Raw genomic sequence first — 25,444 nt, forward strand, 5'->3', positions numbered from 1 at the left:
GAAAAAGTGGAGAAAAATGGGGAGAAAAAGTGGAGAAAAAGTGGAGAAAAAAATGGAGAAAAAGTGGAGAAAAAGTGGAGAAAAGTGGAAAAAATGGAGAAAAAGTGGAGAAAAAATGGAGAAAAAGTGGAGAATAAAGTGGAGAAAAAAATGGAGAAAAAGTGGAGAAAAAGTGGAGAAAAAAGTGGGAGAAAAAATGGAGAAAAAGTGGAGAAAAATGGAGAAAAAGTGGAGAAAGAAAAAATGGAGAAAAAGTGGAGAAAAAGTGGAGAAAAAATGGAGAAAAAGTGGAGAAAAAGTGGAGAAAAAATGGAGAAAAAGTGGAGAAAAAGTGGAGAAAAAGTGGAGAAAAAGTGGAGAAAAAAGTGGAGAAAAAGTGGAGAAAAAATGGAGAAAAAGTGGAGAAAAAGTGGAGAAAGAAAATGGAGAAAAAGTGGAGAAAAAGTGGAGAAAAAGTGGAGAAAAAAGTGAGAAAAAGTGGAGAAAAAGTGGAGAAAAAGTGGAGAAAAAGTGGAGAAAAAGTGGAGAAAAGGGAGAAAATGGAGAAAAAGTGGAGAAAAGTGGAGAAAAAGTGGAGAAAAGAGAAAATGGAGAAAAAGTGGAGAAAAAGTGGAGAAAAAGTGGAGAAAAAGTGGAGAAAAAAATGGAGAAAAAGTGGAGAAAAGTGGAGAAAAAGTGGAGAAAAAAAGGAGAAAAGTGGAGAAAAAGTGGAGAAAAAAGTGGAGAAAAAGTGGAGAAAAAGTGGAGAAAAAAGTGGAGAAAAAGTGGAGAAAAAGTGGAGAAAAAGTGGAGAAAAAATGGAGAAAAAGTGGAGAAAAAGTGGAGAAAAAGTGGAGAAAAATGGAGAAAAGTGGAGAAAAAGTGGAAGAAAAAGTGGAGAAAAAGTGGAGAAAAGGTGGAGAAAAAGTGGAGAAAAGGGAGAAAAGTGGAGAAAAAGTGGAGAAAAGTGGAGAAAAAGTGGAGAAAAAGTGGAGAAAAAGTGGAGAAAAAAATGGAGAAAAAGTGGAGAAAAAGTGGAGAAAAAAGTGGAGAAAAGGTGGAGAAAAAGTGGAGAAAAAGTGGAGAAAAAGTGGAGAAAAAGTGGAGAAAAAAGTGGAGAAAAAATGGAGAAAAAGTGGAGATAAAGTGGAGAAAAAAATGGAGAAAAAGTGAGAAAAAGTGGAGAAAAAGTGGAGAAAAAGGGAAGAAAAGTGGAGAAAAAGTGGAGAAAAAGTGGAGAAAAAGTGGAGAAAAAGTGGAGAAAAGGTGGAGAAAAAAGTGGAGAAAAAGTGGAGAAAAGGTGGAGAAAAAAGTGGAGAAAAAGTGGAGAAAAAGTGGAGAAAAAGTGGAGAAAAGGTGGAGAAAAGGTGGAGAAAAAGTGGAGAAGTGGAAAAAAGTGGAAAAAAATGGAGAAAAGTGGAGAAAAGTGGAGAAAAAGTGGAGAAAAGTGGAGAAGGTGGAGAAAAGGTGGAGAAAAAGTGGAGAAAAGTGTGAAAAAAGTGGAAAAAAAGTGGAAAAAATGGAGAAAAGTGGAGAATAAGTGGAGAAAAAAGTGGAGAAAAAGTGGAGAAAAAGTGGAGAAAAAGTGGAGAAAAAAATGGAGAAAAAGGGAGAAAAAGTGAGAAAAAGTGGAGAAAAAATGGAGCAAAAGTGGAGAAAAAGTGGAGAAAAAGTGGAGAAAAGGTGGAGAAAAGTGGAGAAAAAGTGGAGAAAAAGTGGAGAAAAGGTGGAGAAAAAGTGGAGAAAATGTGGAGAAAAAGTGGAGAAAAGGTGAGAAAAGGTGGAGAAAAAGTGGAGAAAGTGGAAAAAAAGTGGAAAAGAAATGGAGAAAAAGTGGAGAAAAAGTGGAGAAAAAGTGGAGAAAAAGTGGAGAAAAGGTGGAGAAAAGGTGGAGAAAAAGTGGAGAAAAAGTGGAAAAAGAGTGGAAAAAAGTGGGAAAAAAAATGGAGAAAAGTGGAGAATAAGTGGAGAAAAAATGGAGAAAAAGTGGAGAAAAAGTGGAGAAAAAGTGGAGAAAAAAATGGAGAAAAAGTGGAGAAAAAGTGGAGAAAAAGTGGAGAAAAAGTGGAGAAAAGGTGGAGAAAAAGTGGAGAAAAAGTGGAAAAAAAGTGGAAAAAAATGGAGAAAAAGTGGAGAATAAGTGGAGAAAAAAATGGAGAAAAAGTGGAGAAAAAGTGGAGAGAAAAGTGGAGAAAAAAATGGAGAAAAAGTGGAGAAAAAGTGGAGAAAAAGTGGAGAAAAAATTGGAGAAAAAGTGGAGAAAAAGTGGAGAAAAAGTGGAGAAAAAAGTGGAGAAAAGTGGAGAAAAAGTGGAGAAAAAGTGGAGAAAAAGTGGAGAAAAAGTGGAGAAAAGGTGGAGAAAAGGTGGAGAAAAAGTGGAGAAAAAGTGGGAAAAAAGTGGAAAAAAAGTGGAAAAAATGGAGAAAAAGTGGAGAATAAGTGGAGAAAAAAATGGAGAAATTGTGGAGAAAAAGTGGAGAAAAAGTGGAGAAAAAATGGAGAAAAAGTGGAGAAAAGTGAAGAAAAAGTGGAGAAAAAATGGAGCAAAAGTGGAGAATTGAGTTAAGTGGGAGAAAAGGTGGAGAAAAGTGGAGAAAAAGTGGAGAAAAAGTGGAGAAAAGGTGGAGAAAAAGTGGAGAAAAAGTGGAGAAAAGTGGAGAAAAGTGGAGAAAATGTGGAGAAAAAGTGGAGAAAAGTGGAAAAAGTGGAAAAGAAATGGAGAAAAAAGTGGAGAAAGTGGAGAAAATTGGAAGTGGAGAAAAGTGGAGAAGGTTGGAGAAAGGTGGAGAAAAAGTGGAGAAAAAGTGGAAAAAAAGTGGAAAAAAAGTGGAAAAAAAATGGAGAAAAAGTGGAGAATAAGTGGAGAAAAAAATGGAGAAAAAGTGGAGAAAAAGTGGAGAAAAAGTGGAGAAAAAAATGGAGAAAAAGTGGAGAAAAAGTGGAGAAAAAGTGGAGAAAAAGTGGAGAAAAGGTGGAGAAAAAGTGGAGAAAAAGTGGAAAAAAAGTGGAAAAAAATGGAGAAAAAGTGGAGAATAAGTGGGAGAAAAAAATGGAGAAAAAGTGGAGAAAAAGTGGAGAAAAAGTGGAGAAAAAAATGGAGAAAAAGTGGAGAAAAAGTGGAGAAAAAGTGGAGAAAAAAATGGAGAAAAAGTGGAGAAAAAGTGGAGAAAAAGTGGAGAAAAAAGTGGAGAAAAAGTGGAGAAAAAGTGGAGAGAAAAGTGGAGAAAAAGTGGAGAAAAAAATGGAGAAAAGTGGGGAGAAAAAGTGGAGAAAAAGTGGAGAAAAAAGTGGAGAAAAAGTGGAGAAAAAGTGGAGAAAAAGTGGAGAAAAGGTGGAGAAAAAAATGGAGAAAAAGTGGAGAAAAAGTGGAGAAAAAGTTGAGAAAAAAATGGAGAAAAAGTGGAGAAAAAGTGGAGAAAAAGTGGAGAAAAAATGGAGAAAAAGTGGAGAAAAAGTGGAGAAAAAGTGGAGAAAAGGTGGAGAAAAAAATGGAGAAAAAGTGGAGAAAAAGTGGAGAAAAAGTGGAGAAAAAAATGGAGAAAAAGTGGAGAAAAAGTGGAGAAAAAGTGGAGAAAAAGTGGAGAAAAAAATGGAGAAAAAGTGGAGAAAAAATGGAGAAAAAGTGGAGAAAAAATGGAGAAAAAGTGGAGCACCCTTTGGTGCCTTTCATGTGGCACTAGGGGGTGTTTAGCTTTGTATTTAGCCAAAAAAATGAAAAAAAAAATGACGTAGGGTTACCCCTAGTTTTGTAGCCAGCTAGGGTAAAGCAGACAGCTGCAGCCTGCAGACCACAGCTGGCAACCTCACCTTGTCTGGTAATCCAAAACTGAGGGCACCCCACGCTGTTATTTTAAATTAAATAAATAATTAAAAAAAAAAACACGTAGGGGTCCCCCAAAATTGGATTACCAGCCAAGGTAAAGCAGACAGCTGGGGCCTGATATTCTCAGACTAGGGAGGTCCATGGTTATTGAACTCTCCCCAGCCTAAAAATAGCAGGCCGCAGCCGCCCCAGAAGTGGCGCATCCATTAGATGCGCCAATCCTGGTGCTTCGCCCCAGCTCATCCCGCGCCCTGGTGCGGTGGCAAACGGGGTAATATATGGGGTTAATACCAGATGTGTAATGTCACCTGGCATCAAGCCCTGGGGTTGGTGAGGTCAGGCGTCTATCAGATACCCGACATCACCAACCCAGTCAGTAATAAAAAAAAAATAGACGACAAACACATTTTTATTTGAAAAAACACTCCCCAATACATTCCCTCTTTAACCAATTTATTAGAATGAAAAACAAATCCAGGTCTGGTGTAATCCAAGGGGTTGCCATGACGATCCACACTGTCCCAGTCAATGAAGAGCAGGATGTTCCCCATTGACTGGGAGAGCAATGCAGTGACCTGAGCTAACATCAATGGGTCAGCCCAGGTCACTGCAGGGCATGACAAGTGCTGCTGTCAGCGAGGTACATTACCTGCGCTGATCTCCAGCACTGCTGACAGCCCCTGTCACTGAGGTCAATGACCGGCGCCTTCACATCAAGTATCGCGAGAGGTCCGTGACGTCTCGGGTCGGAAGCGAGAGGTGATGTGACAAGCGGCGGCCATGGAGGACAGTGACAGCGCTGAGGTCGGGATGGCGGGACTTCATCACCGCAGGTAAGCCGAGCGGGGGGGGGGGGGGATGTGTGTGTGTGTGTGTGTGTGTGTGTGTATGTATGTGTACATGCTGCGGGCAGGAGGGGGCGGAGTGAGCTGAGCGGGGAAGTGTGGGCTTCCTGCACGTAACTAAGATAAACATCGGGTTACTAACCAAAGCGCTTTGCTTGGATACCCGATGTTTATCTTGGTTACCAGCTTGTGGCAGGCTGCCAGCGATGGCTCCTGCACACTGTAGCTGTAAAAAGCCCTGCTTTTTGCTGCTAGAACCGTTCTCGAACGTATCTAGAACTATCGAGCTTTTGCAAAAAGCTCGAGTTCTAGTTCGATCTCGAACAGCCCCAAAAATCACTCGAGCTTAGAACTGGAGAACCTCGAACCACGAACCGCGCTCAACTCTAGTAGTGATGTAGTATATTACAAGTTTAGTATATTGGGGTGTAGTATATTGCAAGTTTAGTATATGGGGGTGTAGTATATTACAGGTGTAATATATGGGGGTGTAGTGATGTAGTTTATTACAGGTGTAGTATAAGAGGGTGTAGTGATGTAGTATATTACAAGTTTAGTATATTGGGGTGTAGTATATTGCAGGTGTAGTATATGGGGGTGTATGGGGGTGTAGTATATGGGGGTGTAGTGATGTAGTTTATTATAGGTGTAGTATAAGAGGGTGTAGTGATGTAGTATATTACAAGTTTAGTATATGGGAGTGTAACACAACAAAATTCAGCCAAAATTCATATATCAAAAGCAGAGGAGGTAATTTAAGTGGTCCCTCACAATGAGAAATAGTACCACCACCCCATAATATAATTACAGTAGATATAGAACTGATTCTAGATATAGACTACCACCAATTCACACACAATTAGAATCAGGAGTCAAGATATAAAAGATAAATCTTTATTAAGACAAAATTAAACAAAACAAGGGGGTGTAATAACAGGACAGTGCACAAGGTGGCGTACCAAAAACGGTGGAGAGAATGTGTCCGGTTCAGAAAATAGTAGTAGGTTACAAAGAGCCTAGATGAATAACACCAAAGCACCAAAAATGGCATGTATAAAGGACATATAAATATAACCGGAGATCAACTTACTCACTGCTAGAATGGCGCCAGGTCCCGCCTACGCACGTTTCAGCGCTAGCCTTCGTCATGGGGGCGTCACGAAGGCTAGCGCCGAAACGTGCGTAGGCGGGGACCTGGCGCCGTTCTAGCGGTGAGTAAGTTGATCTCCGGTTATATTTATATGTCCTTTATACATGCCATTTTTGGTGCTCTGCACCTGCCACAGGGTCTTGTATCACTGTCCGATGCTTCTGTGGATTAGGTGTTATTCATCTAGGCTCTTTGTAACCTACTACTATTTTCTGAACCGGACACATTCTCTCCACCTTTTTTCGTACGCCACCTTGTGCACTGTCCTGTTATTACACCCCCTTGTTTTGTTTAATTTTGTCTTAATAAAGATTTATCTTTTATATCTTGACTCCTGATTCTAATTGTGTGTATATGGGAGTGTAGTTTATTACAGGTGTAGTATATGGGGTGTAGTATATGAGGGTGTAGTGATGTAGTATATTACAGGTGTAGAATATGAGGGTGTAGTGATGTAGTTTTTTATTACAGGTGTAGTATATTAGGGGGTGTAGTGCTGTAGTATATTACAAGTGTAGTATATGGGGGTGTAGTATATTACAGGTGTAGTATATCGGGGTGTAATATATGGGGGTGTAGTGATGTAGTATATTACAAGTGTAGTATATGGGGTGTGGTGATGTAGTTTATTACAGGTGTAGTATATGGGATTGTAGTGATGTAGTATATTACAAGTTTAGTATATGGGGGTGTAGTGTATTAAAGGTGTAGTATATGGGGGTGTATTGATGTAGTATATTACAGATGTAGTATATGGGGGTGTATTGATGTAGTTTTTTATTACAGGTGTAGTATATTGGGGGGTGTAGTGATGTAGTATATTCCAAGTTTAGTATATGGGGGTGTAGTATGTTACAGGTGTAGTATATGGGGGTGTAGTGTATAATATTACAGGTGTAGTATATGGGGGTGTAGTATATTACAGATGTAGTATATGGGGGTGTAATGGTGTAGTATATAGGGGTGTAGTGGTATAGTATTACAGGTGTAGTACTGTACACAATTTTACAATGTGATACCGCCTCCGATCATCAGTATTCATCGATCGGGGGTCAGTTAATAGCCTGTTCCGGCCAATCAACATCAAACTCCGATGGGATAGAGGGAAAGGGAACAATGTTATTTATATATGTAGTGTGTGTATGTAAGTATTTCTATAAATAATGTGTGTATATTCCTGTTATGTGCTAATGTGTAACATGCGAGGTGTGTGCGAGCGATGTATATATTTGTTTACTGTGTGTATATATTGTGTGGGCATGTGTATATGTAATGTATGTCTGTAAATATATATGAATCTCAACATATAATATGCATGTCTCTGAATATATAATATATGTGTCTATACTGTATATATAATTTAAATGTGTCTGTGTATATATGTATATGTCTGTATATATAATGTATATGTGTTTATATATAATGTATGTGTCTGTATTTATAATGTATATGTATCTGTATATATCATGTGTATGTGTCTGTATATGCAACGTTTATGTGTCTTTATATATAAAGTATATTTAACTGTATATATAATGTATATGTGTCTGTATAAATTACATATGTCTGTAATTAGAATCTACGGAGAAAGACTGTGGAAAAAAAGCGCAAATAGGGTCTTACCCCAATATGTGTGGTGTGGGGTAGGGAGGGGGGAGTCAATATACTCACCAATTGCAGTTGTGAGTAGAGTTGAGCGCGGTTCGCGGTTCGCGGTTCTCCAGTTCTAGGCTCGAGTGATTTTGGGGGCTGTTCGAGATCGAACTAGAACTCGAGCTTTTTGCAAAAGCTTGATAGTTCTAGATACGTTCGAGAACGGTTCTAGCAGCAAAAAGCAGGGCTTTTTACAGCTACAGTGTGCAGGAGCCATCGCTGGCAGCCTGCCAGAAGCTGGTAACCAAGATAAACATCGGGTATCCAACCAAAGCACTTTGGTTGGTAACCCGATGTTTATCCTAGTTACGTGCAGGAAGCCCACACTTCCCCGCTCAGCTCGCTCCGCCCCCTCCTGCCCGCGGCATGTACACATACATACATACACACACACACACACACACACACACACACACACACATGGTCCCGCTCGGCTTACCTGCGGTGATGAAGTCCCGCCATCCCGACCTCAGCGCTGTCACTGTCCTCCATGGCCGCCGCTTGTCACATCACCTCTCGCTTCCGACCCGAGACTGACTAGCGGTGACGTCACGGGCCTCTCACGATACTTAGTGTGAAGGCGCCGGTCATTGAACTCAGTGACAGGGGCTGTCAGTGTGCTGGAGATCAGCGCAGGTAATGTACCTCGCTGACAGCAGCACTTGTCATGCCCTGCAGTGACCTGGGCTGACCCATTGATGTTAGCTCAGGTCACTGCACTGCTCTCCCAGCCAATGGGGAACATCCTGCTCTTCATTGACTGGGACAGTGTGGATCGTCATGGCAACCCCTTGGATTACACCAGACCTGGATTTGTTTTTCTTTCTAATAAATTGGTTAAAGAGGGAATGTTTTGGGGAGTGTTTTTTCAAATAAAAATGTGTTTGTCGTCTATTTTTTTTTATTACTGACTGGGTTGGTGATGTCGGGTATCTGATAGACGCCTGACCTCACCAACCCCAGGGCTTGATGCCAGGTGACATTACACATCTGGTATTAACCCCATATATTACCCCGTTTGCCACCGCACCAGGGCGCGGGATGAGCTGGGGCGAAGCACCAGGATTGGCGCATCTAATGGATGCGCCACTTCTGGGGCGGCTGCGGCCTGCTATTTTTAGGCTGGGGAGAGTCCAATAACCATGGACCTCCTTAGTCTGAGAATATCAGACCCCAGCTGTCTGCTTTACCTTGGCTGGTGATCCAATTTTGGGGGGACCCCTACGTGTTTTTTTTTTTTTTAATTATTTATTTAATTTAAAATAACAGCGTGGGGTGCCCTCAGTTTTGGATTACCAGCCAAGGTGAGGTTGCCAGCTGTGGTCTGCAGGCTGCAGCCGTCTGCTTTACCCTAGCTGGCTACAAAAATAGGGGGAACCCTACGTCATTTTTTTTTTTTCATTTTTTTGGCTAAATACAAAGCTAAGCACCCATTAGTGCCCCATGAAAGGCACCAAAGGGTGCTCCACTTTTTCTCCATTTTTTCTACACTTTTTCTCCACTTTTTCTACATTTTTTCTCCACTTTTTCTCCACTTTTTCTCCATTTTTTTCTCCATTTTTTTCTCCACTTTTTCTCCACTTTTTCTCCACTTTTTCTCCGTTTTTTCTCCACTTTTTCTCCACTTTTATCCACTTTTTATCCATTTTTTCTCCACTTTTTCTCCACTTTTTCTCCACTTTTTCTCCATTTTTTCTCCACTTTTTCTCCACTTTTTCTCCACTTTTTTCTCCACTTTTTCTCCACTTTTTCTCCATTTTTTTCTCCACTTTTTCTACATTTTTTCTCCATTTTTTTCTCCATTTTTTCTCCATTTTTTCTCCATTTTTTCTCCACTTTTTCTCCACCTTTTCTCCACTTTTTCTCCACTTTTTCTCCACTCTTTCTCCACTTTTTCTTCACTTTTTTCTCCACTTTTTTCTCCACTTTTTCTCCACTTTTTCTCCACTTTTTCTCCACTTTTTTCTCCACTTTTTCTCCACTTTTTCTCCATTTTTCTCCACTTTTTCTCCATTTTTTCCTCCATTTTCTCCACTTTTTCTCCACTTTTTCTCCATTTTTATCTCCATTTTTTCTCCACTTTTTCTCCATTTTTTTCTCCATTTTTTCTCCACTTTTTCTCCACTTTTTCTCCATTTTTTTCTCCATTTTTTCTCCACTTTTTCTCCACTTTTTCTCCACTTTTTCTCCACTTTTTCTCCACTTTTTTCTCCATTTTTTCTCCACTTTTTTCTCCACTTTTTTCTCCACTTTTTCTCCATTTTTTTCTCCACTTTTTCTCCATATTTTCTCCACTTTTTCTACATTTTTTCTCCACTTTTTCTCCACTTTTTCTCCACTTTTTCTCCACTTTTTCTCCACCTTTTCTCCACTTTTTCCACATTTTTTCCTCCACTTTTTCTACATTTTTTCTCCACTTTTTCTACATTTTTTCTCCACTTTTTCTCCACTTTTTCTCCACTTTTTCTCCATTTTTTTCTCCACTTTTTCTACATTTTTTCTCCATTGTTTTCTACATTTTTTCTCCATTTTTTCTCCATTTTTTCTCCATTTTTTCTCCACTTTTTCTCCACTTTTTCTCCACCTTTTCTCCACTTTTTCTCCACTTTTTCTCCACTTTTTCTCCACTTTTTTCTCCACTTTTTTCTCCACTTTTTCTCCACTTTTTCTCCACTTTTTTCTCCACTTTTTCTCCACTTTTTCTCCATTTTTCTCCACTTTTTCTCCACTTTTTCTCCATTTTTTCCTCCATTTTTCTCCACTTTTTCTCCACTTTTTCTCCATTTTTATCTCCATTTTTTCTCCACTTTTTCTCCATTTTTTTCTCCATTTTTTCTCCACTTTTTCTCCACTTTTTCTCCATTTTTTTCTCCATTTTTTCTCCACTTTTTCTCCACTTTTTCTCCACTTTTTCTCCACTTTTTTCTCCATTTTTTCTCCACTTTTTTCTCCACTTTTTTCTCCACTTTTTCTCCATTTTTTTCTCCACTTTTTCTCCATTTTTTCTCCACTTTTTCTACATTTTTTCTCCACTTTTTCTCCACTTTTTCTCCACTTTTTCTCCACTTTTTCTCCACCTTTTCTCCACTTTTTCTCCATTTTTTCCTCCACTTTTTCTACATTTTTTCTCCACTTTTTCTCCACTTTTTCTCCACTTTTTCTCCACTTTTTCTCCACTTCTTCTCCACTTTTTCTCCACTTTTTCTCAACTTTTTCTACATTTTTTTCTCCATTTTTTCTCCACTTTTTCTCCACTTTTTCTCCACTTTTTCTCCACTTTTTTTCTCCACTTTTTTCTCCACTTTTTCTCCACTTCTCCACTTCTTCTCCACTTCTCCACTTCTTCTCCACTTTTTCTCCACTTTTTCTTCACTTTTTCTCCACTTTTTCTACATTTTTTTCTCCATTTTTTCTCCACTTTTTCTCCACTTTTTCTCCACTTTTTCTCCACTTTTTTCTCCACTTTTTTCTCCACTTTTTCTCCACTTCTCCACTTCTTCTCCACTTCTCCACTTCTTCTCCACTTTTTCTCCACTTTTTCTCCACTTTTTCTACATTTTTTCTCCACTTTTTCTCTACTTTTTCTCCACTTTTTCTCCACTTTTTCTCCACCTTTTCTCCACTTTTTCTCCATTTTTTCCTCCACTTTTTCTACATTTTTTCTCCACTTTTTCTCCACTTTTTCTCCACTTTTTCTCCACTTTTTCTCCACTTTTTCTCCACTTCTTCTCCACTTTTTCTCCACTTTTTCTCAACTTTTTCTACATTTTTTTCTACATTTTTTCTCCACTTTTTCTCCACTTTTTCTCCACTTTTTCTCCACTTTTTTCTCCACTTTTTTCTCCACTTTTTCTCCACTTCTCCACTTCTTCTCCACTTCTCCACTTTTTCTCCACTTTTTCTCCACTTTTTCTCCACTTTTTCTACATTTTTAATCCACTTTTTCTCCACTTTTTCTCCGTTCTTTTTCTATGGTCGGTCTACCCATTAGCTCTGCCATGCATAGTGTAGCTCTACACCTACTGCACATGTTACTTTATGATTGACATCTCTTTCATACCAGAGCTGTCTAAGCCTACTCTGACCCCATATTTGTCATTACTATATTGTCCTTGTACTGTGTTATGACATTTGTATCATGTGTTTCATTTCTTGCTGTGTTGCAATTTTTTTGCTGCATCCCAATTGTACCTCTACATTGTTCGAGTTTATGTTATTGTTCTCTCACTCTTATGTGATACTGATTATTGTCATTTTTCATGATTACATGCAGATAAGTCCAATCTGACGAAGGCTCAGGCCGAAACGTCATTTGTAACTTGTTTTGGACAAAAACATATATGCTTATGAAATTTTTTTTTTCTTAATACGGACCAATAAAGAGTGATTTTGCATTACTATCCGTTGTGACTTACTGACTTAGTCTGGGAGATTTAGAGTGCCGAGGTTACTCACTAATTTTATCTATTATTACCTCTGAGCACCTATATACCAGTGAGCAGAGCTTCCTCTACAGTAGTTCTCCTGATTAGGCATGCCCTTACCTCAGGAGCAGGGCATTGCAGCTTTGGTAGCAACCATTACGACATGGACTCTGCTGCTGTGGACCCGAGAAGAGTGAGTGCAGATTCATTGCACCCAGACTCCTCACATGAAGGGTCCGCACTCCTAGAAAATGGGGGATACGTTCCCTGAGTGTCTCCCCCCCATATTCTAGATGGTCCAGAGTCATCGTGGGACCCCTTTATTTTTTTTCTTACAATAAATTGGTGAAAGAGGAAATGTTTTGAGGACTGTTTTTTCAAATAAATTTCTTTTGTCGATTATTTTTTTTTGTTAGTACTGACAGTTTATGATGTTGGGTATCTAATAGACGCCATGACATCACAAACTGCTGGGCTTGATCTCAGGTGACTTTACAGCTAGTATCAACCCGATTTATTACCCCGTTTGCCACTGCACCAGGGCACGGTATGAGCTGGGGTGAAGCGCCAGGATTGGCGCATCTAGTGGATTCGCCACGTCTGGGGTGCCTGCGGCCTGCTATTTTTGGCTGTGAAGGCCCAATAACTATGGACCTTCCCACCCTGAGAATACCAGACCACAGCTGTCCGCTTTACCTTAGCTGGTGATCCAATTTGGGGGGGACCCTACTTTTATTGTGTAATTATTAATATTTATAAAATATATATAAAAAAGAGCTTGAGGGGACCTCCACATTGGATCCCCAACCACGGTAAAGCTGCCAGCTGTGGTTTTCAGGCTACAGCCGTCTGCTTTACCCTAGCTGGCTATCAAAAATGGGGGGACCCAACGTCATTTTTTTTTTAACTATTTTTTAAATAGAAAAAATTAATGGGCTTCCCTGTATTTTGATTGCCAACCAAGATAACAGCAGGCAGATGGGGGTGGCAACCCATAGCTGTCTGCTTTATCTGCGCTGAGAATCAAAAATACCACGGAGCGCTACGTCATTTTTTTAAAGATTTATTTTTACAGCACTGTGATGTCCAGCAATCAAAATACAGGGAAGCCCATTTTATTTTTAGTTATTTAAATAAATAATTAAAAAAAATATATATGGGCTCCCGCTGCATTTTTTGTATTGCTAGCTAAGGGTAATCCAAGCAGCTACTGGCTGCTAACCCCCACTGCTTGGTGTTACCTTCACTGGCAATGGAAAATCCAAGGAAGAATTTTTTATTTTTTTTGCCAAAAAACTACAAAAAAAGGACGTGAGCTTCGCCATATTTTTGTATGCTAGCCAGGTATAGCAGGCAGGTGCTGGAAGAGTTGGATACAGCGCCAGAAGATGGCGCTTCTATGAAAATGCCATTTTCTGAGGCGGCTGCAGACTGCAATTCTCAGCAGTGGGGCCCAGAAAGCTCAGGCCAACCTGTGCTGCGGATTCCAATCCCCAGCTGCCTAGTTGTACCTGGCTGGACACAAAAATTGGGCGAAGCCTACGTCATTTGTTTTCTAATTATTTCATGAAATTCATGAAATAATAAAAAAAGGGCTTCCCTTTAATTTTGGTCTCCAGCCGGGTACAAATAGGCAACTGGGGGTTGGGGGCAGCCGTACCTGCCTGCTGTACCCGGCTAGCATACAAAAATATGGCGAAGCCCACATAATCTTTTCAGGGGGCAAAAAACTTCTGCATACAGTCCTGGATGGAGTATGCTGAGCCTTGTAGTTCTGCAGCTGCTGTCTGTCTGTATGGAGAAGAGCAGACAGCAGCTGCAGAACTACAAGGCTCAGCATACTCCATCCAGGACTGTATGCAGAAGTTTTTTGCCCACCAAAAAAATGACGTGGGCTTCGCCATATTTTTGTATGCTAGCCAGGTACAGCAGGCAGCTACGGGCTGCCTCCAACCCCCAGTTGCCTATTTGCACCCGGCTGGGAACCAAAAATATAGGGAAGCCCGTTTTTTTTAATTATTTCATGAAATAATTAAAAAAAAAACGACGTAAGCTTCGCCCCATTTTTGTGTCCAGCCGGGTACAACTAGGCAGCTGGGGATTGGAATCCGCAGCACAGGTTAGCCCGAGGTTTCTGGGCGCCTCTGCTGCGAATTGCAGTCCGCAGCCGTCCCAGAAAATGGCGCTTTCATAGAAGCGCCATCATCTGGCGCTGTATCCAACTCTTCCAACAGCCCTGGAGCCGGGTGGCTTGTTGGGTAATCATGAGTTAATACTGGCTTTGTTTTACTAGCCAGTATTAAGCCAGAGATTCTTAATGTCAGGAACGTTTGACCCGGCCATTAAGAATCTCCAATAAAGGGTTAAAAAAAAGACACCACACAGAGAAAAAATACTTTAATAGAAATAAATACACAGACACATTAGAGACTCCATCTTTATTACCCCCTGTCAGCCCAATAAATCCCCAATAAACCAGCGCTGATAAGAGGTTTTTAATAGAGGCTTAAATTATAAGCAGCAATTTCAGCGTTCCAAGTGCCTTTAAATGAATTTGAAGAAACTGCACTTCAGGATTGTATTGAGGATTGTAGTGAGGATGAGGTGCCCCGGCCCATTACTTGATGGGCTGGGGCACCTCATCCTCACTACAATCCTCACTAGTGTAGTAGTAGTGACGATTGTAGTGAGGATGAGATGCACCAGCCCTTCATGGGCTGGGGCACCTCATCCTCACTACAATCCTCACTAGTGTAGTAGTAGTGTCGATTGTAGTGAGGATGAGGTGCACCAGCCCATCATGGGCTGGGGCATCTCATCCTCACTACAATCCTCACTAGTGTAGTAGTAGTGACGATTGTAGTGAGGATGAGGTGCACCAGCCCATCATGGGCTGGGGCACCTCATCCTCACTACAATCCTCACTACAATCGGGAAGCAGCGTGCAGCCTTCACTCCGTGAGTGATCAGTGCTGCTAGCGGTAACAGCGGTAACGCTGACAGACGCGTTACCATAGCAACGGTGCTCCCGGAGCCGCGGTTAGCGGTGGCGTCACCGCTAACTGCGTTGCTATGGCAACGGTGATCTCCGTTAATGACCGGCTGTGTCAGCCGGTCCCTAACGGAATGGGGAGTCGACGTTGTGCTAGAGCATATCGCTGGTACACGGCGATACACAAATGTGCACCGTGCACCGGAGAGATGCACTTGCAGGTCCTACATGACGTGTCATAGTCATGTGACCAGTCTGTAGCCAATGAGATAATAGCCACGTGACTGGTCACATGGCTATTTTGACGTCACGATAGGTCCTGCTTCTCTGCTGGCAGTGCCGGTCACCGGGAGGATTCAGCGATCATCGGATGGAATAGCGGCAGGAGACAGAGTGCAGGAGGGATCGCGGGGACCGGTAAGTGTTATGGCAATGTTTATTAACTGTTTGTGTACATTTATCATGCATTTTTATGTGTTTGTGATTGCCTCCCATTCTAGCATATTGGTTCTAGTTCGGTTCGTCGAACGTTCGACGAACCGAACTCGAACGGGACCCCCGTTCGGCGAACCGACCTCGAGCCGAACCGCGACCGGTTCGCTCATCTCTAGTTGTGAGAGTCACAACCACTATAAACGCATGTAATGTCGATCCTCGGCTGCAGCCACCATAACAGCAGATAACAGAAAGCGAAGGAGAAAGGTGTTCAAATGCCGCGCCAATGGATCACTTATGCAGATGTTCAGATCAATGTCACTTTATTGTCATACAGGTCGACGCGTTTCCGGAGCATCTGCCCCCTTCATCAGGACCACCAGGAATAGAAATAACATCAAATCTGTCCCAGTAGGACGATACATACAATATATAATCACAATGACGTCATCAGACCATCCCTCAAAAGAAAAAAATAGGCGGGAAAGGGTGCCACGTTGTCAAAAGTGACGTACTATATAACCTTTCCAAGGATGCAAAAAAATCAACAAGTGCAATTCATCAAAGGATTGATCAAATGCAGTCACTCAAAAAAAGTGGTGAATACAGCAAATAATACAAATATATGTACATACAACAAAACTTCCTAAGTAAAACAAAATTGTGAAAAAATCCCTCCAATTGCATACAATTACAATTTTATATATAACCGCATGCACCACATGTTGGCATATGTGGAATAAATGTGTGTTAACTCAGGGTCAGGGAAGGGTAAAGAACTCTCCATACTCTGAGTCTATTTGACTTAATGTATATACTGACAACACGACATAAACCCATGCCGCCACCAGAGTATGTCTATCAATCACCCGAAGTCTGGGAGCAAAAGAAATGAGAGTGGATTAGGGAGATTAACTCGCACCATAGGAAAACCTAAGAGCACACTTCTGATCAATGAACTCAGACCGCGGTTCATCAGAGGACAGAAGCGTGGGAAAAAACTAATCGGCGCATGGGTCAAGGTCTGGATCAAGAGTAGAGATGAGGGAACCGGTCCCGGTTTGGCTCGAGGTCGGTTCGCCGAACGGAGGTCCCGTTCGAGTTCGGTTCGTCGAACGTTCGACGAACCGAACTCGAACCGCATAGGAAACAATGGCAGGCATTCACAAACACCTAAAAACACATAGAAAACACCCTCAAAGGTGTCCAAAAGGTGACAAACAACTCACAACACAACACAAACACATGAGAAAGTGACAAGGACATATACTCATGTGAAAACAAAAGAGCAGGACAAGGAAAAAGAGGAGGAGACACAGATATATGCATGGCACGCCCTTCTAAAATCATGTAAAACACCGCAAGGTGACTCCAAGCGGAGTCTTCCTTTTTTCCAAAAATTGGGCCACACACACACCCACCCATTCAGTGGCACCACTTGTGCCCCAGTTGTACAATTCACAGCTAGGTTTGCATCAAGCACATTCAAAAATATGCTATTCTTAACCGTCCCCAGGATGACACCGGGGTAGGTAGCAAAGTCTTTGCTGAAACATGACTTCTTCATCTTGGCTTCTTTTAAAAACAATGTAAGCAAGGGTTACTCCAAGCGGAGTCTCCCTTTTTTCAAAAAATTGGGCCCCACACACACCCACCCATTCAGTGGCAGCAGTTGTGCCCCAGTTGTACACTTCACAGCTAGATTTGCATCAAGCACATTCAAAAATACGCCATAATTAACCGTCCCCAGGATGACACCGGGGTAGGTAGCAAAGTCTTTCCTGATCCCAGCTCTGTTCATCTTGGCTCCTTTTAAAAAACACAGCAAGCAAGGGTTACTCCAAGCGGAGTCTCCCTTTTTTCCAAAAATTGGGCCCCACACACACCCACCCCTTCAGTGGCAGCAGTTGTGCCCCAGTTGTACACTTCACAGCTAGATTTGCATCAAGCACATTCAAAAAAGCGCCATCATTAACCGTCCCCAGGATGACACCAGGGTAGGTAGCAAAGTCTTTCCTGATCCTAGCTCTGTTCATCTTGGCTCCTTTTAAACAACACAGCAAGCAAGGGTTACTCCAAGCGGAGTCTCCCTTTTTTCAAAAAACTTGGGCCCCACACACACCCACCCATTCAGTGGCAGCAGTTGTGCCCCAGTTGTACACTTCACAGCTAGATTTGCATCAAGCACATTCAAAAATACGCCATAATTAACCGTCCCCAGGATGACACCAGGGTAGGTAGCAAAGTCTTTCCTGATCCCAGCTCTGTTCATCTTGGCTCCTTTTAAAAAACACAGCAAGCAAGGGTTACTCCAAGCGGAGTCTCCCTTTTTTCCAAAAACTGGGCCCCACACACACCCACTCATTCAGTGGCAGCAGTTGTGCCCCAGTTGTACACTTCACAGCTAGATTTGCATCAAGCACATTCAAAAATACGCCATAATTAACCGTCCCCAGGATGACACCAGGGTAGGTAGCAAAGTCTTTCCTGATCCCAGCTCTGTTCATCTTGGATTCTTTTAAAAACAATGTAAGCAAGGGTTACTCCAAGTGGAGTCTTCCTTTTTTCCAAAAATTGGGCCCCACACACACCCACCCCTTCAGTGGCAGCAGTTGTGCCCCAGTTGTACACTTCACAGCTAGATTTGCATCAAGCACATTCAAAAATACGCCATAATTAACTGTCCCCAGGATGACACCAGGGTAGGTAGCAAAGTCTTTCCTGATCCCAGCTCTGTTCATCTTGGCTCCTTTTAAAAAACACAGCAAGCAAGGGTTACTCCAAGCGGAGTCTCCCTTTTTTCCAAAAATTGGGCCCCACACACACCCACCCCTTCAGTGGCAGCAGTTGTGCCCCAGTTGTACACTTCACAGCTAGATTTGCATCAAGCACATTCAAAAATACGCCATCATTAACCGTCCCCAGGATGACACCAGGGTAGGTAGCAAAGTCTTTCCTGATCCCAGCTCTGTTCATCTTGGCTCCTTTTAAAAAACACAGCAAGCAAGGGTTACTCCAAGCGGAGTCTCCCTTTTTTCAAAAAATTGGGCCCCACACACACCCACCCATTCAGTGGCAGCAGTTGTGCCCCAGTTGTACACTTCACAGCTAGATTTGCATCAAGCACATTCAAAAATACGCCATAATTAACCGTCCCCAGGATGACACCAGGGTAGGTAGCAAAGTCTTTCCTGATCCCAGCTCTGTTCATCTTGGATTCTTTTAAAAACAATGTAAGCAAGGGTTACTCCAAGTGGAGTCTTCCTTTTTTCCAAAAATTGGGCCCCACACACACCCACCCCTTCAGTGGCAGCAGTTGTGCCCCAGTTGTACACTTCACAGCTAGATTTGCATCAAGCACATTCAAAAATACGCCATAATTAACTGTCCCCAGGATGACACCAGGGTAGGTAGCAAAGTCTTTCCTGATCCCAGCTCTGTTCATCTTGGCTCCTTTTAAAAAACACAGCAAGCAAGGGTTACTCCAAGCGGAGTCTCCCTTTTTTCAAAAAACTTGGGCCCCACACACACCCACCCATTCAGTGGCAGCAGTTGTGCCCCAGTTGTACACTTCACAGCTAGATTTGCATCAAGCACATTCAAAAATACGCCATAATTAACCGTCCCCAGGATGACACCAGGGTAGGTAGCAAAGTCTTTCCTGATCCCAGCTCTGTTCATCTTGGCTCCTTTTAAAAAACACAGCAAGCAAGGGTTACTCCAAGCGGAGTCTCCCTTTTTTCCAAAAATTGGGCCCCACACACACCCACTCATTCAGTGGCAGCAGTTGTGCCCCAGTTGTACACTTCACAGCTAGATTTGCATCAAGCACATTCAAAAATACGCCATAATTAACCGTCCCCAGGATGACACCAGGGTAGGTAGCAAAGTCTTTCCTGATCCCAGCTCTGTTCATCTTGGATTCTTTTAAAAACAATGTAAGCAAGGGTTACTCCAAGTGGAGTCTTCCTTTTTTCCAAAAATTGGGCCCCACACACACCCACCCCTTCAGTGGCAGCAGTTGTGCCCCAGTTGTACACTTCACAGCTAGATTTGCATCAAGCACATTCAAAAATACGCCATAATTAACTGTCCCCAGGATGACACCAGGGTAGGTAGCAAAGTCTTTCCTGATCCCAGCTCTGTTCATCTTGGCTCCTTTTAAAAAACACAGCAAGCAAGGGTTACTCCAAGCGGAGTCTCCCTTTTTTCCAAAAATTGGGCCCCACACACACCCACCCCTTCAGTGGCAGCAGTTGTGCCCCAGTTGTACACTTCACAGCTAGATTTGCATCAAGCACATTCAAAAATACGCCATCATTAACCGTCCCCAGGATGACACCAGGGTAGGTAGCAAAGTCTTTCCTGATCCCAGCTCTGTTCATCTTGGCTACTTTTAAAAAACACAGCAAGCAAGGGTTACTCCAAGCGGAGTCTCCCTTTTTTCAAAAAATTGGGCCCCACACACACCCACCCATTCAGTGGCAGCAGTTGTGCCCCAGTTGTACACTTCACAGCTAGATTTGCATCAAGCACATTCAAAAATACGCCATAATTAACCGTCCCCAGGATGACACCAGGGTAGGTAGCAAAGTCTTTCCTGATCCCAGCTCTGTTCATCTTGGCTCCTTTTAAAAAACACAGCAAGCAAGGGTTACTCCAAGCGGAGTCTCCCTTTTTTCAAAAAATTGGGCCCCACACACACCCACCCATTCAGTGGCAGCAGTTGTGCCCCAGTTGTACACTTCACAGCTAGATTTGCATCAAGCACATTCAAAAAATACGCCATAATTAACCGTCCCCAGGATGACACCAGGGTAGGTAGCAAAGTCTTTCCTGATCCCAGCTCTGTTCATCTTGGCTTCTTTTAAAAACAATGTAAGCAAGGGTTACTCCAAGCAGAGTCTTCCTTTTTTCTAAAAATTGGGCCCCACACACACCCACCCTTCAGTGGCAGCAGTTGTGCCCCAGTTGTACACTTCACAGCTAGATTTGCATCAAGCACATTCAAAAATACGCCATAATTAACCGTCCCCAGGATGACACCAGGGTAGGTAGCAAAGTCTTTCCTGATCCCAGCTCTGTTCATCTTGGCTCCTTTTAAAAAACACAACAAGCAAGGGTTACTCCAAGCGGAGTCTCCCTTTTTTCCAACAATTGCGCCCCACACACACCCACCCCTTCAGTGGCAGCAGTTGTGCCCCAGTTGTACACTTCACAGCTAGATTTGCATCAAGCACATTCAAAAATACGCCATCATTAACCGTCCCCAGGATGACACCAAGGTAGGTAGCAAAGTCTTTCCTGATCCCAGCTCTGTTCATCTTGGCTCCTTTTAACAAACACAGCAAGCAAGGGTTACTCCAAGCGGAGTCTCCCTTTTTTCAAAAAATTGGGCCCCACACACACCCACCCATTCAGTGGCAGCAGTTGTGCCCCAGTTGTACACTTCACAGCTAGATTTGCATCAAGCACATTCAAAAATACGCCATAATTAACCGTCCCCAGGATGACACCAGGGTAGGTAGCAAAGTCTTTCCTGATCCCAGCTCTGTTCATCTTGGCTCCTTTTAAAAAACACAGCAAGCAAGGGTTACTCCAAGCGGAGTCTCCCTTTTTTCCAAAAATTGGGCCCCACACACACCCACCCATTCAGTGGCAGCAGTTGTGCCCCAGTTGTACATTTCACAGCTAGATTTGCATCAAGCACATTCAAACATACGCCATAATTAACCGTCCCCAGGATGACACCAGGGTAGGTAGCAAAGTCTTTCCTGATCCCAGCTCTGTTCATCTTGGCTTCTTTTAAAAGCAATGTAAGCAAGGGTTACTCCAAGCGGAGTCTCCCTTTTTTCAAAAAATTGGGCCCCACACACACCCACCCATTCAGTGGCAGCAGTTGTGCCCCAGTTGTACACTTCACAGCTAGATTTGCATCAAGCACATTCAAAAATACGCCATAATTAACCGTCCCCAGGATGACACCAGGGTAGGTAGCAAAGTCTTTCCTGATCCCAGCTCTGTTCATCTTGGATTCTTTTAAAAACAATGTAAGCAAGGGTTACTCCAAGTGGAGTCTTCCTTTTTTCCAAAAATTGGGCCCCACACACACCCACCCCTTCAGTGGCAGCAGTTGTGCCCCAGTTGTACACTTCACAGCTAGATTTGCATCAAGCACATTCAAAAATACGCCATAATTAACTGTCCCCAGGATGACACCAGGGTAGGTAGCAAAGTCTTTCCTGATCCCAGCTCTGTTCATCTTGGCTCCTTTTAAAAAACACAGCAAGCAAGGGTTACTCCAAGCGGAGTCTCCCTTTTTTCAAAAAATTGGGCCCCACACACACCCACCCATTCAGTGGCAGCAGTTGTGCCCCAGTTGTACACTTCACAGCTAGATTTGCATCAAGCACATTCAAAAATACGCCATAATTAACCGTCCCCAGGATGACACCAGGGTAGGTAGCAAAGTCTTTCCTGATCCCAGCTCTGTTCATCTTGGCTCCTTTTAAAAAACACAGCAAGCAAGGGTTACTCCAAGCGGAGTCTCCCTTTTTTCCAAAAATTGGGCCCCACACACACCCACCCATTCAGTGGCAGCAGTTGTGCCCCAGTTGTACATTTCACAGCTAGATTTGCATCAAGCACATTCAAACATACGCCATAATTAACCGTCCCCAGGATGACACCAGGGTAGGTAGCAAAGTCTTTCCTGATCCCAGCTCTGTTCATCTTGGCTTCTTTTAAAAGCAATGTAAGCAAGGGTTACTCCAAGCGGAGTCTCCCTTTTTTCAAAAAATTGGGCCCCACACACACCCACCCATTCAGTGGCAGCAGTTGTGCCCCAGTTGTACACTTCACAGCTAGATTTGCATCAAGCACATTCAAAAATACGCCATAATTAACTGTCCCCAGGATGACACCACGGTAGGTAGCAAAGACTTTCCTGATCCCAGCTCTGTTCATCTTGGCTTCTTTTAAAAACAATGTAAGAAAGGGTTACTCCAAGCGGAGTCTCCCTTTTTTCCAAAAATTGGGCCCCACACACACACACCCCTTCAGTGGCAGCAGTTGTGCCCTAGTTGCAAACAGGATGTTTTGATTTGCATCAAGCACATTCCAAATCCACAAGCATTTACTCTCCCCAGGATGACACAAGGGTAGTAAATTCCTTCTGGATCCATGACTTGTTCATTTTGATGAACGTCATTCTGTCCACATTGTCACTGGACAGACGCGTGCGCTTATCTGTCAGCACACACCCAGCAGCACTGAAGACACGTTCAGAGATCACGCTGGCAGCTGGACACGACAAAATCTCCAAGGCGTAACTGGAGAGCTCTGGCCATTTTTCTAGATTTGAAGCCCAAAAGGAGCAAAGCTCCATTTGCAAAGTCATGGGATCGATGTTCATTTGGAGATACTCCTGTATCATCCTCTCCAGCCATTGACTATGTGTCAGACTTGTTGTCTCTGTTGGCCTTGCAAAAGAGGGTCTAAAAAAATTATGAAAAGATTCCATAAAATTGCTGTTACCAGCACCAGATACGGTCCTACTGGTACGGGTAGACTGTTGAAGATGACGAGACTGTCCCATGTTTGTCAAGTTACAACTGGGAGATTCACTCCCTGCACCTGCACGGTTGTTTGGTGGAAAAGCCGAGCTAAGATCGAGTAACAGCTTCTGCTGATACTCCTGCATACGTGCGTCCCTTTCTATGGCTGGAATTATGTCACAAAATTTGGACTTGTACTGGGGATCTAATAGTGTGGCAAGCCAGTAGTCATCATCACTTCTAATTTTGACAATACGAGGGTCATGTTGGAGGTAGTGCAACAAGAAGGCACTCATGTGTCTTGCGCAGCCATGCGGACCAAGTCCACGCTGTGTTTGTGGCATAGAGGTGCTAACCGTTCTTTCTTCCTCTGACATCTCCCCCCAACCTCTTTCAACTGAAATTTGACCAAGGTCTCCCTCATCTGCTGAGTCTTCCATGTCCATGGACAGTTCGTCCTCCATTTTTTCATGTTCTCCTGCACCTTCCTCAACATCTCGCCTACTACCATGCGCCCTTGTTGATCCCTGTCCCCCATGGTCCCATGCCTGGCGCCTTGGTGATGATGAACGTCTGGACCTTGGTGATGTTGTTGTGTCTTGCGCATATGAATCCTCCTGTAGTTCATCCCCTTCCTGTTGTCCCACCCCCTGACTCCGAATAGTGTTTAGCGTGTGCTCCAGCATGTAAATGACTGGAATCGTCATGCTGATAATGGCATTGTCAGCGCTAAACATATTCGTCGCCATGTCGAAACTGTGCAGAAGGGTGCATAGGTCCTTGATCTGAGACCACTCCATCAGGGTGATCTGACCCACCTCTGCATCTCGTTGGCCAAGGCTATACGTCATGACGTATTGCACCAGGGCTCGGCAGTGCTGCCACAGTCGCTGTAACATGTGGAGAGTTGAATTCCAGCGTGTCGCCACATCGCATTTCAGGCGATGAACCGGCAGGCCGAAAGACTTCTGGAGCGATGCAAGTCGCTCAGCTGCGGCGCTTGAACGGCGGAAGTGAGCAGACAGTTTTCGAGCCCTGTTCAGAAGGCCATCTAGGCCGGGATAGTGTGTTAAAAATTGCTGGATGACAAGGTTCAACACGTGAGCCATACAAGGTACGTGTGTCACCTTGCCCAGGCGAAGGGCCGCACCCAGGTTTGCAGCATTGTCGCACACGGCCTTACCAGGCTGCAGGTTGAGTGGAGACAACCATTTATTAAACTCGGACCGCAGAGCTGACCACAACTCCTCAGCTGTGTGACTCTTATTCCCAAGACATGTCAAGCTAAAGACCGCCTGATGCCTTTGCGCTCTGCTGCCAGCATAGTAATGAGGGGTGCGTGATTCCTTCTGCGCAGTGAGAACGCTGGTGGCCTGACCAGGCAAGCTTGGGGCGGAGGTGGAGGACCCAGATGAGGTGGAGGATGCAGAAGCAGTGGCGGAACTTGGACAGACAGAGGATTGACACACAAGTCGTGGGGACGGCAAGACTTGTGCAGCAGACCCTTCACCATCTATCACCATAGTTACCCAGTGCCCAGTCAGCGACATGTAACATCCCTGTCCATGCTTACTGGTCCAAGTTTCGGTGGTGAAATGCACCCGTTGACACACAGAGTTTCTCAAGGAAGCAGTGATGTTGTGTGCGACATGCTGGTGTAGCGCGGGCACACCTTTCTTAGAGAAGTAGTGGCGACTAGGCATCTGGTACTGGGGCACAGCGACAGACATAAGGTCTCTAAAATCCTGTGTGTCCACTAGGCGGAAAGGCAGCATTTCGGTAGCCAACAGCTTACAGAGGGATAGAGTCAACCTCTTAGCTTTGTCATGGGTCGCAGGAAGTGGCCTTTTATTTGACCACATCTGAGGGACAGAGATCTGGCTGCTGTGTGTAGACGGTGTTGAGTAGGGTGTCCCTGGAAAAATGCAGGTTTGTGAGGAAAGTGCAGGCGGAGACATGATGTTGCCTTCATCCAACGTTGGTGCTATCGATGTCTGAGAGAGCTGTACACACTCACTTGCTGTACACACTCACTTGTTTCCCCTTCCAAACCAACTGATGACCTACCAAGCAAACTGCCTGTTGCGGTTACAGTGGTGGAAGTTGTGGGTGGAAAAACAGGTGTGACAGCTGTCCCCACAGTCCTAGAAGATGAAGAGCGCGCGGATGCACTGGAAGGGGCAGGCGGTGGATGGTTCGCTCCGCTAGGCCGCATTGCAGCACGGTGAGCTTCCCACCGGGACATATGATATTTATTCATGTGACGATTCATGGAAGAAGTTGTCAAACTGCTGAGGTTTTGACCTCTACTAAGAGAACCATGACACATTTTACAGATCACATAATTTGGGCGATCTTTTTCTATGTCAAAAAAGGACCAGGCTAGGCAAGGCTTAGAGGCCATGCGACCTGTTGATCCACCCCGAATAATGCTCAGAGGCAGAGTGGTGGCTGAGGATGCAGTTGTAGACGTGCTACCAGTACTCCGACTGTGTCCAGGAAGGCGCAAGGTAACTTCGTCATCAGTTGCATCCTCCTCCTCCATCACCTCTGTTGACCTCCTCGAGTGCCTGACTGTGGGTTGACA

Source organism: Anomaloglossus baeobatrachus, chromosome 9 (genome assembly GCF_048569485.1).
Source record: "Anomaloglossus baeobatrachus isolate aAnoBae1 chromosome 9, aAnoBae1.hap1, whole genome shotgun sequence".
NCBI classification, from domain to species: domain Eukaryota; kingdom Metazoa; phylum Chordata; class Amphibia; order Anura; family Aromobatidae; genus Anomaloglossus; species Anomaloglossus baeobatrachus.